Source organism: Thermobia domestica, chromosome 5 (assembly GCF_964235325.1).
Source record: "Thermobia domestica chromosome 5, izTheDome1.hap1.1, whole genome shotgun sequence".
Lineage (NCBI taxonomy): Eukaryota > Metazoa > Arthropoda > Insecta > Zygentoma > Lepismatidae > Thermobia > Thermobia domestica.
In genome coordinates this window covers 148,025,674-148,041,684 of record NC_137458.1, presented here as the reverse complement: position 1 = coordinate 148,041,684, position 16,011 = coordinate 148,025,674, and the positions used below count along the sequence as shown (strand labels likewise).

The 16,011-nt window shown below is 37.4% G+C and overlaps 1 protein-coding gene across 4 annotated transcripts in view; it reads left to right on the top strand.

Annotated features, from left to right (window-relative positions):
* LOC145686159 (uncharacterized) overlaps positions 1-16,011 on the top strand; it is a 550,748-nt gene that overhangs the window by 263,251 nt on the left and 271,486 nt on the right. The gene's annotated exons all lie outside the window — the stretch shown is intronic.

Sequence of the window (16,011 nt, the reverse complement as noted above, 5' to 3'; positions counted from 1 at the left end):
TGCACATGCTTAGTGTTTACTTCTATTGTTTCATTAACCACACTCAATTTCAGTTTTATTAGATACTCCATATTATATTTTTGTCATTTATAATAACATAGCAGTTTTATATGGAGCTTCATAGTAAAAGTAATAATCCAATCATATGAACTATTTTGCGTAGGAGTACAAGCGTCGGTAGGCCAACAGCAAATCAGCGACATTTAGTTTCACGTGGCTTTGTTTATCGTAGTTTAGAGATTAGGCCGAACAGGGTGTAGATGTTTGTGGGTTCTGCTAACTCGCGCACTTTTACTTATCTGTCGGATAAAACCAAACCATGAACTAGATCGATGATTTCGGGCGTCATAGCTGATTTCGGGGCACCAGGATGTAGTGCATGCCTGTTCTATCGCGTTTAAATTAATGTATCCAAAGTCGAACAGTTAAGTAGGAAAGACATGAGTCACCCGTAAGGTAAAATTCTCTCAAATTTTGTTCGTTGTTTTCCCTTCCAGAAAAATAAAATGAATCAAATCAAAAATTCCAGTCTAATGTTATTCGAAACACTTCTGTTTTAAGCAACTGTCAAACAACGAATTACTGGGGAAATGACTTGGATCCACAAATTATTTATTCAGAGAAAGAAAATTTTGATTACATATAAATAAACCGTTAGCACCATTTATTTGTGTGCGAACAAAGTTACTTATCAAACCGTTCTTGTATCTTACACACCAGTAGTTCTCAAAGTGGGATCCACGACACCTAAAAATGGAAATGTGTTCTAATAAAATGGAACTTACAGCTGTTATGCAAAATGTATTTTTAAGATGATTTAGTGGACAGTACGATTACGAAACAATAACTATCCATCATTTCCAATGCTCAATGATTTCATTGATTCTTCAGGTGAAAAACCCTCTGCTGAAATGCACAAACACTTGCAGAACACTTGAAAGCATTAGCTGTTACTTTTTCGAGAATATTTCCCTGTTCTACAACCTGGTAATGATTGGGTTGAAAATCCTTTCACTAATGTAGAAATCCATGACATAGAAGGTATGAATCTAACACAGAACAAGAACAGTTATTGAAACTATACTGCGATACTTTATGGAAAAACAGTTTCAAAGAAAATGAACCTTATAGCTTTTGGTTGTGTGCGCGTTGTACGAAGAGTTGTCTAAAAATGCATAGCAACATTTGATGTCTTTCCCTACTATTTACTTATGTGAGCAGACGTTTTTTGCTCTTTGCAGGGAAATAATCTTAATGTGGAATCGGACTTGAGATTCATGGTGACAAAACGTATTCCAGATTTCAATGCAATTATGGAAAAACACAAAGAATTTCATTCCTCAAGTTAGTAACCCCACATTTGAGAATGTTGTTTATCAGTTGGATTACCTTCTTATTTATTTATTTTTTTTTTCAGTCTTGAAAGCTATTGTATTTTCAACTGAAATTTCGTTCATTAGGAAACTAGAATAAATTATTTATTACATTATTTTTCTTGATCTATTTCTTGTCAGTGGTAATTCTAATTAGTATATCTTTTAATATCGGGTAGTATTGTAAGGGGGCCCGCAGATCACATTCCGAATGAGCAGGGGGTCCGCGTTATCGGAAAGTTTGAGAATCACTATTATATACAGTTTTAGTGCAAGTGTTTTTCTCTCACGAGAATATCGCCGTGAAAGTGCAGACTGTCATTATATGAAAGTGCAGTTGCTTTTCTGTTTTTAATCAGAATGAAATGAATATCAATAGGATGTAGAGTTATTTTAATAATAATAATAATAATAATAATAATAATAATAATAATAATAATAATAATAATAATAATAATAATAATGTCTGACGTAAAATTTTCTCATAGACAGGAGTCACTTAGAGCCCAACTTTTGTACACAGACTTTCACCAGATCTACTCTCCTGCGAAAACTTTTTTCAATTTTTGGTCGGGAAGATTTTTCGGGTGGTGAAAATAGATATCCATTTTAGTGGTACGTATGCAACGAGCTTTATACTTTGGTGTTGCGGGATTACATAACATCGGAGGATAAACTTCGGATAATGGAGTGGAAACATTCTTCTTTCTCTACATTTATCCAGATTCGGAAGTAAGACCGTGAAACGACGGGTGCTTACTTTTTTTCTGCCCAGATTTTGAATTAACCCCCGGCAACGACGATGGTTACAACTACTGTGTAATAAAAATAGCTGAGGAAAGATGATAGAAAAACAAAGTTTGTAAAACCTGAGGAATGCAGAAGTTTACATTTCTATCATCATATCTACATACTGATTATGTAAAACTTCAGTAAACAATATACGTGTATGTCAAGCATTCTTGTTCAGCGGGTTTTAATAATTTCGCAATCTAAATTTAGTAATATTGTTTTTGGTATGGGAAGGGGTTGAATATGTGAGTATATACATAAATTTCATATTTAAGTACTGTGAGATCATAATTTTTAATAGAGCTTCTTCGTGGCTAAGCAATTGGCGTACGTGCCTTTGGCGTGGGAGACCCGGGTTCGATTTCCGACGGAGGTCATGCGGTTCGGATTCCACGTTAATCAGTAGGTCCCGTTTCATATAGCCTCGCTGCTGAAAGGGATGTTAAACTCAACTCAACTTATAATTTTTAATAGTTGTGTATCATATACTGTTAATTACATAATGTTAAAATGTATAAAACAATTTTCTGACCTCGTTGTTTGGATATCTTTATTCTCATGTCTCGTTTATTCGTTTGCTCTAATTGACGAAAAGGTGAATCCAGCATGTGTTGAGTCTTATTTCAACTGGGATACCGATCCACTCTCAACACGAAGAATCTGCATCCCGACGATAGAATCGAAAAGAAGTTGCAGCCGAGTGTTTTGGAAAAGGAGCCAGATTTCATTTTGTATTTTCGTAATAGTCACTGATACACGAACAGACCATACTTTACCAATGAGCTTGTGATGGGGGTTTCGATTAATAAAAAAGAAGTAATACTTTTCCGGTATCGGTTTAATTTGTTCTAACGAAGATATTTAATACAAAATAAATTAACAAATTAGACTTATCTATTTTCGTGTGCAACAATTTCTAACTTCGTGTTAGTGTTAGTTATTACAGAGACAAGCAATTAGTTTCTTGGCATTTTGAGACTAATGCGGTGAGCAGCTCCACAGGAAATCTGGTATGTTGTGTAGTGTGAGATTTTTGCATCATAGCAGAGAATACAGTTTCAAAACTTGAATGCCGGAGGAATGTAGAAGTTGACTGAAGTTCTAAAATTGTTCATGGTGAGGGATTGCTGTCTGAAAGAACATTCTTTTCTTCAAAATCTTTTTTGTATATGAATGTGTGTGTGTTTTGCATGGTTGAGGGAGTTGGTACGCGTGACGGCAGGCAGGCAAGTGGAGTAGTGACAAGGTGGTCTACTCGTGAAGTCTACCAAAGGAGGAAGGAAGGTAATGGGATGTTTGCCAAGTTTTCTTGGATTTCCGACATCTCCACGCAATGTATCATCTCCCACACTCCCAAACCTTCCTCAAGGAAATTACTCTTAAGGGCTTTACACACACACACACGATACCATAAACTTTAGAAAAGTTTCGTGTAACGCGATATAATATTTTTGCTAAATTTGTCTTCAGGGGATTTGACGTTCATTGAAAATTTAACTCTCAAAGTATAACGCATAGAAGAGGAAAGTAAAGAACTCATCTGCATGCCAGTTTGGAAGGACGAAAGTAGGTGTAATTTCTTGTTATATTTATATTTATTTTATGAGTTCTTATTTTCGATCATTGCATGAAATTGGGAGTTACTCTATGAGAAGCCTGTGCCGCCTATTGGCTATTTCGCGACGGGTAAAAGTAACCTCTATAATGACTTCTCCATTAAACACACAGTCAGTGAATCAGTATATAACTTGTATGCACCTTTCTATTACCATTATTATTATTATTATTTTGGAATACGTTGTTATTCTGTGTTTATAATTTATTTTAATCGGTTAACAATGTTGAATACTTGGTGTCAATTTGAATTTTCAATCAATTGATTTATATGGGGAAGTATCTCCTCTTTCAAGTAGAGAGGGATTTTAATGATGAGATTGTACTTTCTTTCCGTCAGATCTATTTCAATGTCCTTGTCTTTACCAAAATGATGTGTGTATATAAATGTAATGTTACTTGAATTAGGTTTCATTTATGCGAAGGTAATCCCAAAAGCAGTTTAAAAAAAAAAAAAAATACAAAGACACTGTTATTTTTCGATAATGTTTACATCATTTTAAAGTTTGTACATTTACCTATTTTTGTACCTAGTTATATCATAAATACTGTCACAAGTTTGAATATGAATAACACAGAGTATTAACACCAATGCAATTTATTTTGGTGATGTTTTACATTGATATGTTGTACACCTGACGCACGAATCATTTTTCCCCCCTTGGCCTTGATGCAGGCACGAAGTCTGTCCGGCCACTGGTCAATGGCATTACGCACCACTCCGTGGGAAAATTGTTCACTGCTTGCGTCAAGGATTATTTCAGACTGTCGACAGATGGATGCCTTTTATAGCAGACCTTTGCCTGAATGACTGCCGAAAGTTTGTAGTCCAGCGGGTTAAGGTCCGGGCTGCTAGAAGGCCAATCAGCGGTAGAAAAAAAGTCGGGAACGTTCCGTGTCAGCTAGTCTGGGTTGTTTTCGTTTTGTGGCCGGGAGTGGAATCCTGCTGGAAGGTTCACCTTTCTTCAGGGAACATGGTAGCAGACAGTGGTTTCACTATAGATGTTAGGATTGTGTCCTGGTACACACCTTACCAGGATGGATGTGTGGATGTTAGGATGTTTTAACACTTTGTTCGCAAAAATGCAGCTGGGTTGTGGCTGAGCAGCTCACTCTCCAACAAACCATCACTGAGGCAGGATGATGTGCCCTCTGAACCCTTGGAGCTGCCTCAGCAGCTGCTGTAAATGACGTGGCATATACACAGTCATTTTGAGCCTTGTAGGCCTGCTCAATTGTGAACACCTTTTCGTCATTGAACAGAATCTTTATGTGCAGATTGTTGGCGTAACGCCGCAACAGTCTGTTTGATTTAAGGACCCTCTGCGACATTAATGTTTGGGTCAGAAAGTGACCAGTCCACCTCTTATACGCCCCTAGAGTAGGTCACTCCTGAGCACACGAGACATGGAATTTCTGCTGATGTTCATCTCAGCCTCAGCAGCCATCAGACTTTGTGTTCGAACAGGATTTCTTCGAATTCTTGCTGCGACTGGTTTCTGGACCTTTGGGGTTCGTACCGTTTGTGGTCTGTCACTCCTTGCGCGGTCAGCTGCCGTTCCAGTCTCGGTTTATCGCTGTATGGCGCGATACACGAATCTCTTGCTGACTTGTAGGGGTTTCAGGAGGTTGAAAATCTCAGCTGCTGTCTTCCCGGCCTTGTGTAGTGCAATTACTGCTAGACAATTTTCGTAATCGCCCCACTCCATCAGAACCCAGTACAATAACAACGTATGTCATGAACAGTCACACACATACACTACATGCATCTTCCGCTTTATACACAGATGGCAGCACTGTGTCACTCACTCCGGATGCCTACAGCGTCACTCCAAACTCGTGACAATATTTATGATATAACATGATCACTATTTCGGTTGATGTATTTTTGTAAGCGTTGTGGCAGTTTTTGTATTCTCGTGTGATACCAGCTCGCCACCATGTTTTTGAGAAAGCGTGGAACCTCATCTTTCACCTCATCGTCGTGCTGAAGCGCGTTCTGTCCAAATGTTCTTTCAATTTGGGAAACAGGTGCTAGTCCTTAGTTTGCCCAATATTCGTGACTGTCTCGTTTTAAATCAACAGTCTCCCGCTCCTTTCTTCGTCGTGAATTTCAGTACTATCAGCTACAAACTTCCTTCATCATTTGCAGATGTTTTTTGACACCATGGACCACTCGTCATAAATTTCCATCAATCGGTTTAACGCCTTTTGCGTTCAAAAACTGAATAACAGTTCCAGTGAGGTGCGAACAGGCTTGTTTGATATTGGGAGAAACAACAAGCATAACAGTGCGGTTTTACGAACAGCCGCACTAACAGTTTCCCTTCGTCCCCAGCCCATTGGAAACTCTACTTTTGGGAATACCCACATAATATAAGTATTGAAAACATATAATAAGCATTCAATTTTCACGAAGTAAGTGACTTGACTTTAAAGAGACTTTGAAGAGATCACTAAAAATTAAAGCGTTTAAATCCTCGTTCATGTTAAAGAAAACAAATGATCAATGTGCAAAAAAGTAAGCTGACAGAGATATTTAAGACTATTATATATTTAGTATGTTTCCACATTCAGCCAAACTACATTGGTGACAGAATAATTAGGACAATTTATTTTTTTAAAATAATTTTCTCATTAAAAAAGTAATAAAATACAGTCATGCGAAACAATTATTATATTTCTTTTTTTACTTCAAATTCTTTTTGACAGGTATGGCTGGTTAAGCTTTCTCATTCTTTGAAAATACTTACTTATATATTATCATAATTAAAAAAAATAATCATGCATCAAATTACATCATTGCTGTTGGGTGACAAGATTCGTGACCCGTGACTTGGAAGATCCACAGACAATTAGACCCATGACCTACCAGACTCGGTAACGCGGACAGACTCGGAGATGAAATTTCGTCATACACATGAGAAGTATGTGTGAGGCTTCTAATGCAATTCTAAGAAACACGATTCTCTCCTCTTTCTTCTCACTAAATCTACCATATAATTTTCTTTCTCGCTTGTTGTGTTTATCTGTGTTTGCACTGAAAAATAACTACAAGGTTTATCAGCATTTCGTGAGAATCACAGAAAAGAAAAAATGAAATGAAAGCTTTCAGATTTACGTCCCACGTTTATGCCGGCTAGGCTAAAGGAGACGGTGATGAGAAATGAATGGAATAGTGGAATGAATAAAGTGCGAGGAAATGGGAGAACCACGAGAAAACCCACGCACACGGTAACGAAAATCCACCATAACGTTCACTCGGCGTGATCTGAGATCGAACCCATGCTTGCCGACTACGTTGGTGTCAAGATTTTTAGTTTGATAGTAACAAAATAACAAATATTTCTCACTTGCCATTATCAAAATGTAAACAATTAAAACATTGAGATTAAAGTTAAAATTTCTAACTTCTAAAACATAATTGCTTACTTTTTAATATTTTTTGTACAAACGTTTCAAATGTGTTTGCGCAAAGCAACCAAGCAACTCCTTGCCTTTCTTTGGCCTGGTCAAAGACAGTCCCCATAATAAAAATGGAACTATATTGTAATTAGAATCGAGCGCAGCCCTTTATGACAGTGTTCATAAAATATTTTAACTAAAATGAAATCAATCAAAAATATCGAGATTTGCATGAAAACATATGTCCCGCCATCGATATGCACCCACATAAATTTTGGAAAGTCTGCGCCGTTGAAGACCCCATCCACCAGAGATGAGCGCTATCACTGAGCCACCGCGACCCCCCACAGAAGAGATAATCTGCAGTTTTTTTTTTTTTTCTGGAGAGGGATCGTCAAATTTTAACAAGCGAACTTGTAAAACTTGTCGTTTAGAATATAAAAATGCCACTGAACCCAAGCAATGTTTTGTTAAATCTTTTGTATGGGATAAAGATTAAACAAGAAATTATATCTGAAATACTCAATACATGATATCTTCATAGAGAAATCATACATAGAGAACCAAACAAATGAATGTTCGAACTCGAGTAGTGGACGTCATTAATTCAACATAAAATTCTGCAGTAATGCTGTAGAACTGATGAGGCGTCAATAATGGTCTATAAAATTCTGCAGTAATTCTACAGAATTGATACCTTAGCTGCTTCCACGTCGACGGGCCTGTCCGGGTCACTGAGTCAGACTAAATCTGAGAAGCGAGATCCAGACCCGGATGATCCAGACAAAACACGCGACTCGTTACACCACTTCTGTATGACAAGTAAATTTCGATTTTATTGAATGCAAATTTTGTTTTGAAGACTGGTCTGAAAATCTTGTGTGCTATTTTTTTTTTTTTTTTTTTTTTTTTTTAACATAATGGTATGAATCATTCAACCTTCCAGATATTGTTGTTACCTAACAGGCAAGTTTTGTTTCAATTCAAGTGATGGTAGTTTTCAAATTATAGGGGTCCAATATTCTAACCAGAAGTGATAGACAAATTTATCCTTATTGATTTCAGTAAAAGAATGAGAATCTACTGTATATCAAAAATAATTTCTCGCTGTGTCTTACCGCTCTTATCCATATTAAGACTATAAACGACAAATTTCTCTAACTTCAGGTTTCAATGAAATTAAAAATTAGTAGAACTAAAAATAACGGAATTAAAAATGAAATTAAATCTTTCAGTTCACGTCCCATGATTATGCCGTGTAGATTAAATGAGACGGTGAATGGTGATGATGAATGAAATGGTGCAATGAAGAAAGTGGGAGGAAAGAGAAGAACCACGAAAAAAAGCCACGCACACGGTGTTTGTTCACCAAAAACTCATTTGACGCGAGCTGCGATCATCCTCACGCAACTGAACTCACGCTCTATTACTTAGACACTGCGGCCCCAATAGAAATGAAATTAAATATTTCAGTTTTAACGTCCAACGATTATGCCCTTTAGGCTAAGGGGGATAATTAAAGCAAGTGAATGATGTGATGGAAGAATGGGTGGAATGAGAATGTGGGAGTAAACGGGAGAACACAAACTTACTTGGCCGGAGGTCGAACCAGGCATCCTACGCACCAGAGGTAAGCGCTCTATCACTGAGCCACCGTAGCTCCTACCGTGGCCCTAATAGAGAAACTAAAGCGGAGTTAAACCTATTCTTGAGGTACTGAATCTATACAGGGTGTTTCAAAACAACACCGACAACGTTTGGGAGGTGATTCCTCATACCAAGATAAGACGAAAAGTATAGAGCAACTTGGGTGCACAAATACATCCTTTCGGAGTTACAGGCTGCCAAAAACTTGAAAAAAATGTACTCTAAAGGTCCGTAGCTCCAAAACTATGGGATCTACTGTAGTCGGGTGAAGACTTTATTTAGGAACTACTATGTGCCCTATCCAAAGATCCATGTATCAGAATTCTACAGTACTTCCGCAACTATTTTTATAAAGGTAGTTGGTGAATACTTCAAATTATATGCTCGTAGAAAAACTGCCTCCATAAAAAATGTTGCGGAAGTACTGTAGGATTCTGAAATATGTATTTTTAGATAGCACACATATCGCTTCCTAAGTGAAGTCTTGACCCGACTACGGTAGATCCCATAGTTTTGGAGCTATGGACCTTTAAAGTTATTTTTTCTTCATATTTTCGGCAGCCTATAACTCCGAAAGGAAGCATTTGTGCACCCAGGTTGGTCTATACTTTTCGTCTTACCTTGGTGTGAGGAATCGCCTCCCAAACGTTGTCGGTGTTGTTTTGAAACACCCTGTATAAGACAATTGTTTCTCGCTGTCTTTCCATTTTGCTCTGATACCTGTCTACGGACAGACGGAAGGCCATAGCCAGTTCTATAAGACTTCTCATACCTATTCTATATATAACATTTTTAAGTCTATACTGTGTATAGATGGAAACGAAACGCTAGGAAATCATAAAACAACATTAACATAATAATAATAATGTAGCTAGACTGTAAAAGTGATGTACAACGACATCTACCCTTGCTCCTACCTTCTGATAAGATACAATCGTAGGTAAAACATATGTTTGTGGGCGTTCTCATGGTCGTAACGTTCATTAAGTATTGTATACGAAGCGACCTTGCAAGTAAGTTCTTTCAGTTTGCTGTGTAAATAGTTTGTTATGCGGACATCAATATTATTACGAACACGTGTTAGATGTTACGTAAACTGTTTGATGGCATTTGAATGATTGCAGCAGAGATATTTGTTGTGATAGTCAAAACATTGTCTATAAAATGAGAAATGTCAATGTGCTGCTTGCGGGAATCCATACATAGAGTAGAAAGAGTAAATAAAATTACAATCAAATGAGCGTTAGGTTTACACATTCTATATTTAGCAATATCAGTGTTAATACATCATACAATTTAGGATTACCAAAACCGCGTACGACATATATTTGTTTACTTAGTTCTAGAATGAATTCCACGTGATAAAATAGTTATGATGCAAAGCGATCGAAGCTTGTTATGGTTGACGTGCGCGTTTTTTTTTTTATTTCGTCAATACGTAAACTAGGTATGGACAAAACCGGTTTTTACCGGTTTCTGTTCAAAAACCAACATTTCGGATTTCACTGAAGCTGGTTTCGGTTTTCTTTCTTTTTTAAAAAAAAAAGTTTGGTTTTCCACCGAAGTCAACGATTTTTGTTGAAGTTGATAACCCTATCTGTTCTTAATCTTGTTGTACTCATTTCCACACATTAACGAAACAGCGAAAAGTAAATAATAAGAATTTCATGAATGATAAAAAAAAAAATAAAATAAAATAAAAAATAAAAAAAATAAATTGGGCAATCTTGGGCAATAATTAGTTTTTCGATCAGGGGCCACAAAATTTTTGAATGGTCCCTATATCGAAGTTTCGTATTTTCTACGGAATAAACACATCATATTGAGTTAAGTGATAGTTTGGGTTTGGCTATACTGTATGTAGTTCTCCACATATAAGGCGTATAAGAAAACTTTTGATTGAAATATATTGGATCTTTTCATCCAAAAATGAAAAACAGAAGATAGAAAAACTGGCCCAAATTTAGAAAATTGAAACCGTTTTAATAGAAAACTGAACCTGATGAAAAGCTAAATCGGTTAAAAAAAATGGTAACTACTGGCTAGATCTGAATCAAATAGCCCACGATCTAAGGAATAAAGATCGTAATTAGTATTTAATGGCCAGACTCGGCTCGCCTTGTATGCGGTACTTCATTTCTCGATAGTTACTGGCTTGATCTGAACGAAATTTGATAGGCAAGTAGTCCATCGTTTGAGGATAAAAATCGCTATATTTGGTGGCCAGGCTCGGTTTTGCAACAGAGGCTGTCTTCCACAGTCTTGCACGCCGAGAGGTTCTGAATTCTGTTCATCTTGGCTTGTTTATCTTTACATCCTTATGTGGTACCGAGATTATGAAGATCGAAATTTAAACCATTTAAGTTTTTTTTTTTTTTTTTTAAATTTTATTCAAGAGTTGTAGTTTCAGACCTTTGAGAGTCAGAAACAAATGTTTCAGTCATGTGATTTTAGGAAAATTCTTTAGTTCTGAAGAATACCTATGGTTGGGAAATAAAATTCCTGAGTACCTTACTGCTTGAGACACTTACTTCAATACCGTTTAAATGGAGCATATGCTCCATTGTCCTTCATTTCAACAGATTCAGTAACGTTACTATTATTGAGTCCTTAATGTTTCGGCATATTTTGCATGATTCTTCTAAATATGCACTCAAGCATTTAAAGAAAAATAATGATGAAGATACTAACGACAGCACTATGTGACTATTGTTAACATATGACACTACGATTCTCCGACAGCGGTAACTTGCATGTTCTTGCCATATTTGGTATTCTTACGTGTTTTACAAACAATGCTTCATTGATGATATGCTCCCTGAAAAGTTCAAAGACTGTTGAAGGCGCGTTATGGGTCTACCTGTTTTATTAGTGTCCAGTCTTAAAATTTGAATGTGAACACCATGTAGGCGATGTTATTGTTTGTTTTGTACGTACCAAGGCAAGCCTCACAAAGGAATGCTATTATCGACAGAAATACTTTCTTACCTTGTGTACTGTTATGTTCTGGAATAACTTATTTTTAGATTTAGAAGAATGGTCAGTTACTACCATTCTTATATAGACGGCCTTTGTTATAGCTGTATGATTGTTTGAATTTCAACAAAATCAAGAGGCACTATAATAATAATAATAATAATAATAATAATAATAATAATAATAATAATAATAATAATAATAATATCTGAGTGTGCCGCGAGAATTCATTACACTCGTAGTGTGCCGCAAGTTAAAAAAAAAAAAAAAAAGGCAGGGAAACGCTGCGTTAGAGGCACGAGTGTTTCGCAATGCGCGATAAAAGGAAATCCTGTCAGCATTAAGTAATTTTCAGTTTCTTGATGTTTTGAGATGTTCTGTGTACATTTTCATTGGTTTCCGTTGCGTGATAAAACGCGAAATTTGCAGTTTTGCGCGAAATTTCTAACAATACGCGAAATTTTTAAAAATAAATTTTCATTAATTTAAAAATCAGTTTTCCGCTGGCGGAAGGGTAGAACGTGACGTGAACGGTGCATTCTGGGTGATTTGAACATGGCTATGGAGAACATGTTGGGCGTTAGCTACTACCATCACTTTAAACACAAACCGACTAACTATTGGTTGCAAAATATCAAATTTCAGCAGACCTTCAAGAACAACAATTAAGAGTTATACATTACTTTTCTTACTTTATAGGATCAGAGCTGCCAGGCAAACTTCAACTGTTACAGGTGTTTTCTTCTACAGGAGAGAACACTACAGTTAATCAGTCGAAAGATGTTTGAAGACTGCGAAATAATGGAGGGTCACAATTTATGCTATAATCATGCCCTTCTTTGCTTCACATGGGGTCCTGGTTTCGACTATCGGTGCGAGAACGTTAAAATCTTTGAGTGCATTACGGTTCAGATTTCACCTTAAACAGTAAGTCCACATCTCATATAGCCTTGGTGTTGAAAAGAGACACTAATCAGTAACAACAACGGCAATAGGAAACGGAATGGATAGAAGTTTTCCGGGCCTATATTTAAAACCACCATCCTGGCATTTAGCTGGCTTAACGAGAACAGTCTCTCAAGATGGTTACAAATCTCGAACCAAGGACATCTCTATTGTAAATCATGAACAGTAACTACTAGGGTATTACGCCCGATTAGAGTTACAGCGAGTAGAGTAGAAATAAATTTACTAATTGCAATTCAATTTTTTTAAATTAAAATAATATTTCTCTAATTTTAGCAGGAAATGAGAATGTTTGAAAGCTTCAGATGAATCTCTGGCTTATTCACATTTGCACAGACATCTAAATGACAATATATGGAGCATGCACGGAGTGTGCAATTAGCAGGAAGTAGTACGCGTACTAGATTTTTTCGAGGCATGAAAACACGCTTATTGGCATTGTGAAATGTGTTCAGAAATATTGTGCAAACAGATTTGCCTATTGTTGCTCTCTTGTTGGATGATGATGATACAGCCGCAATAAAGAGGAGGAGGAGAAGGTGTACATAAGTGCAGACATCTATATCTTGACAAAAAAAAAAAAAAAAAAAGCTTACTCTCTAAAATTATACTCACTAATTAGGGTGGGCTTTTAGGTAGGTGATGTGTGATCAGCACATTTACTAACAATTATTTCTTCCGCTCTCATGCTTAAGTTACGGAGTTTGAATTTAAGTAGCTTTCCAATTCTTACCATGCTCAGTCAAAACCATAAATGACATTCTAACCGGGAAGAACGCACTGTAAAGGCACGCTTAATAATAAAGGTAAAATGAGTTAATTAACTCAATATTATTTGATCTACATATTGTCAAACACTCAATATATAAACAATTATTACAGCTTTTTTTAAAAAAAAAAAATCTTGCAATTATTCGTTTACGTTTTCAGAATTGGAAAAGTGAACAACACATCAAAGTCAACAAATCTAGATCTCTCTTCTTAATGATCAGGGACGTATGCAGGAAGTGAATTCTGGGGATTCTGACCCCCTTTCGAAATCCCAACTTTTCTGTGAATCTAGCCTAATTTTAGGGGGTGATTTTACACATTTTAATATAATTTATCCTGATATTGAATTTGGAACCCCTAAAGCTTTGGACCCATTTCGAAATAAATTTCTGCGTATGTGCCTGCCAATGATAATTTTACTGTCTGTAATTCTGTTTAATAGATTTTTCCCTGTATATTCTGAAGTACAATTAACAATAAAATTTTCATTATAAATTAGTCCTGTTAAATAAAGGAAAATATTATTTTATTCGCTTAGTAAAAATCCATTATCAGTTTTTACTATAGTTGAATATCTATAAAAAATTAAACTTTATCTTATGTACGGAAATTCACAAATACAACAACATTAATTTTCTTCTTTATTAGCACGTACTCGCCCGCCCACTTCGCGAATATAAAATTTTCCTCTACACAGTGGTAAATGTGACTGTTGTCACTGTTCGAGCCTGACTAAATTGCAGGCGCACTTATTCAAAATACATTGAAATGAATTTTGCAGGCGATAGAAAATGGTTGTTTGATAGCTTTTGTAAATAGCTCCGAATTGTACTGAAACATACCACTACCTCAGATTTTCCATTTCCAGGATTGTTCCAAGCCGAGACATCACTTTCTCGACACTGTTTCGAGACGAGACAGCCTGAATTCTTGTGTCGAAGGCATCCTTATTTACTGCTTCTTCAGTTATCGGGAAACTAAATTATAAGAAAGAAGGTGTGACGTAATTATGTGACTATAGTGCTTGGTGGTACGAGTCACAAAGATTAAGCGTTGTTGGTGTACTGTACAGAAAATTTATGTATTCAGGGTTTGTCCGGAAAGTAATAGGACTGAGTCGATTTTTTAAAAAATATTGAGCCAATCGTTACAATTCTTTAAAAACTTTGAAAATAGGCTCCTTCTGCGTCGGTGCAGCGCTGCCAGCGCAATTTCCAAGCATTGAAGGCGTCGCGGAAGTCATTCTCCGGAATAGCCTTGAGAGCCGCGGTGCAAGCTGCTTGGATCCCCTCTGTCGTCTCAAAATGCTTGTCTTTCATCGGGCGTTTCAGGCGAGGAAACAAAAAGAAGTCCGGGGGCGCCACATCTGGGCTGTAGGGCGGCTGCGGAAGCGTTGGGATGCCGGCCTTGGTCAGGTAGCTGTTCACAAAAAGGCGGTGTGAGCCGGGGCGTTGTCGTGGTGCAGCTTCCAGTCAGCTCCGATGTCTGGTCGGACCCGATTGACCCTTCGTTTGAGTCTCTTGAGCACTTCCACGTCAAACTTGGCGTTGACGGTTTGTCCAGGAGGAACAAATTCATGGTGGACGATGCCTTTGATGTCAGAAAAGACAATGAGCATCGTTTTCACTTATGATTTGCTCATTCTTCCCTTTTTTGGGCGAGGAGACGCCGGCGTGTGCCACTCGGAAGATTGCCTCTTTGTCTCGGGATCATACTCAAAGATCCATGATTTGTCACCTGTGATTACGTTATTCAAAAATTGGGGGTCACTTTCACACATGTTCAAATTTTCTTGGCACAATTCCACTTGCCGCAATTTGTGGTCGTCAGTTAGCACTTTTGGGACAATCTTCGCGCACACCTTGCGCATGTTCAAATGCTCCGTCACAATTTCATGAACCACAGTTTTTGGTAAATTTAACATCTGGGCAATTAAACGAATACTTAGTCGACGGTCTGAGTTCAAAACTTCGCGCACACGAGTCACATTGTCGGTGTTTGTCGAAGTCGAAGGTCTTCCAGCACGGTCTTCATCGGCGACCTCTTCCCGGCCCTCCGAAAAGGCCTTGTGCCACCGAAACACACCACTTCTTGCTAAAGCATCATCTGGGTAAGCCTGCTTGATTATATCAAATGTCTCTGTCGCAGATTTACCGAGTTTAACACAGAATTTATTCGCGTACCTCTGCTCTAACGAACGCTGCATTTTCGGCTTGCACCACTCACAGAAACACGTCGCGCGAAAAAGCTTGTCCTGACTCTCCGTGTGCTCGGAGACAACTGACCAACCGCTCGTTCGTTAGCTAGGAACGCCCTCTACCGGATCCAGTCTGTGCGCGCACGCTCCGAAGTACAGTCATGGAGGAATAAAATCAGTCCTATTACTTTCCGGATAAACCCTGTATGTTGGTGTACTGGTTTCTGTATATAGAAACCTAATGAAAAGATACACTAAATTGTTATGAGT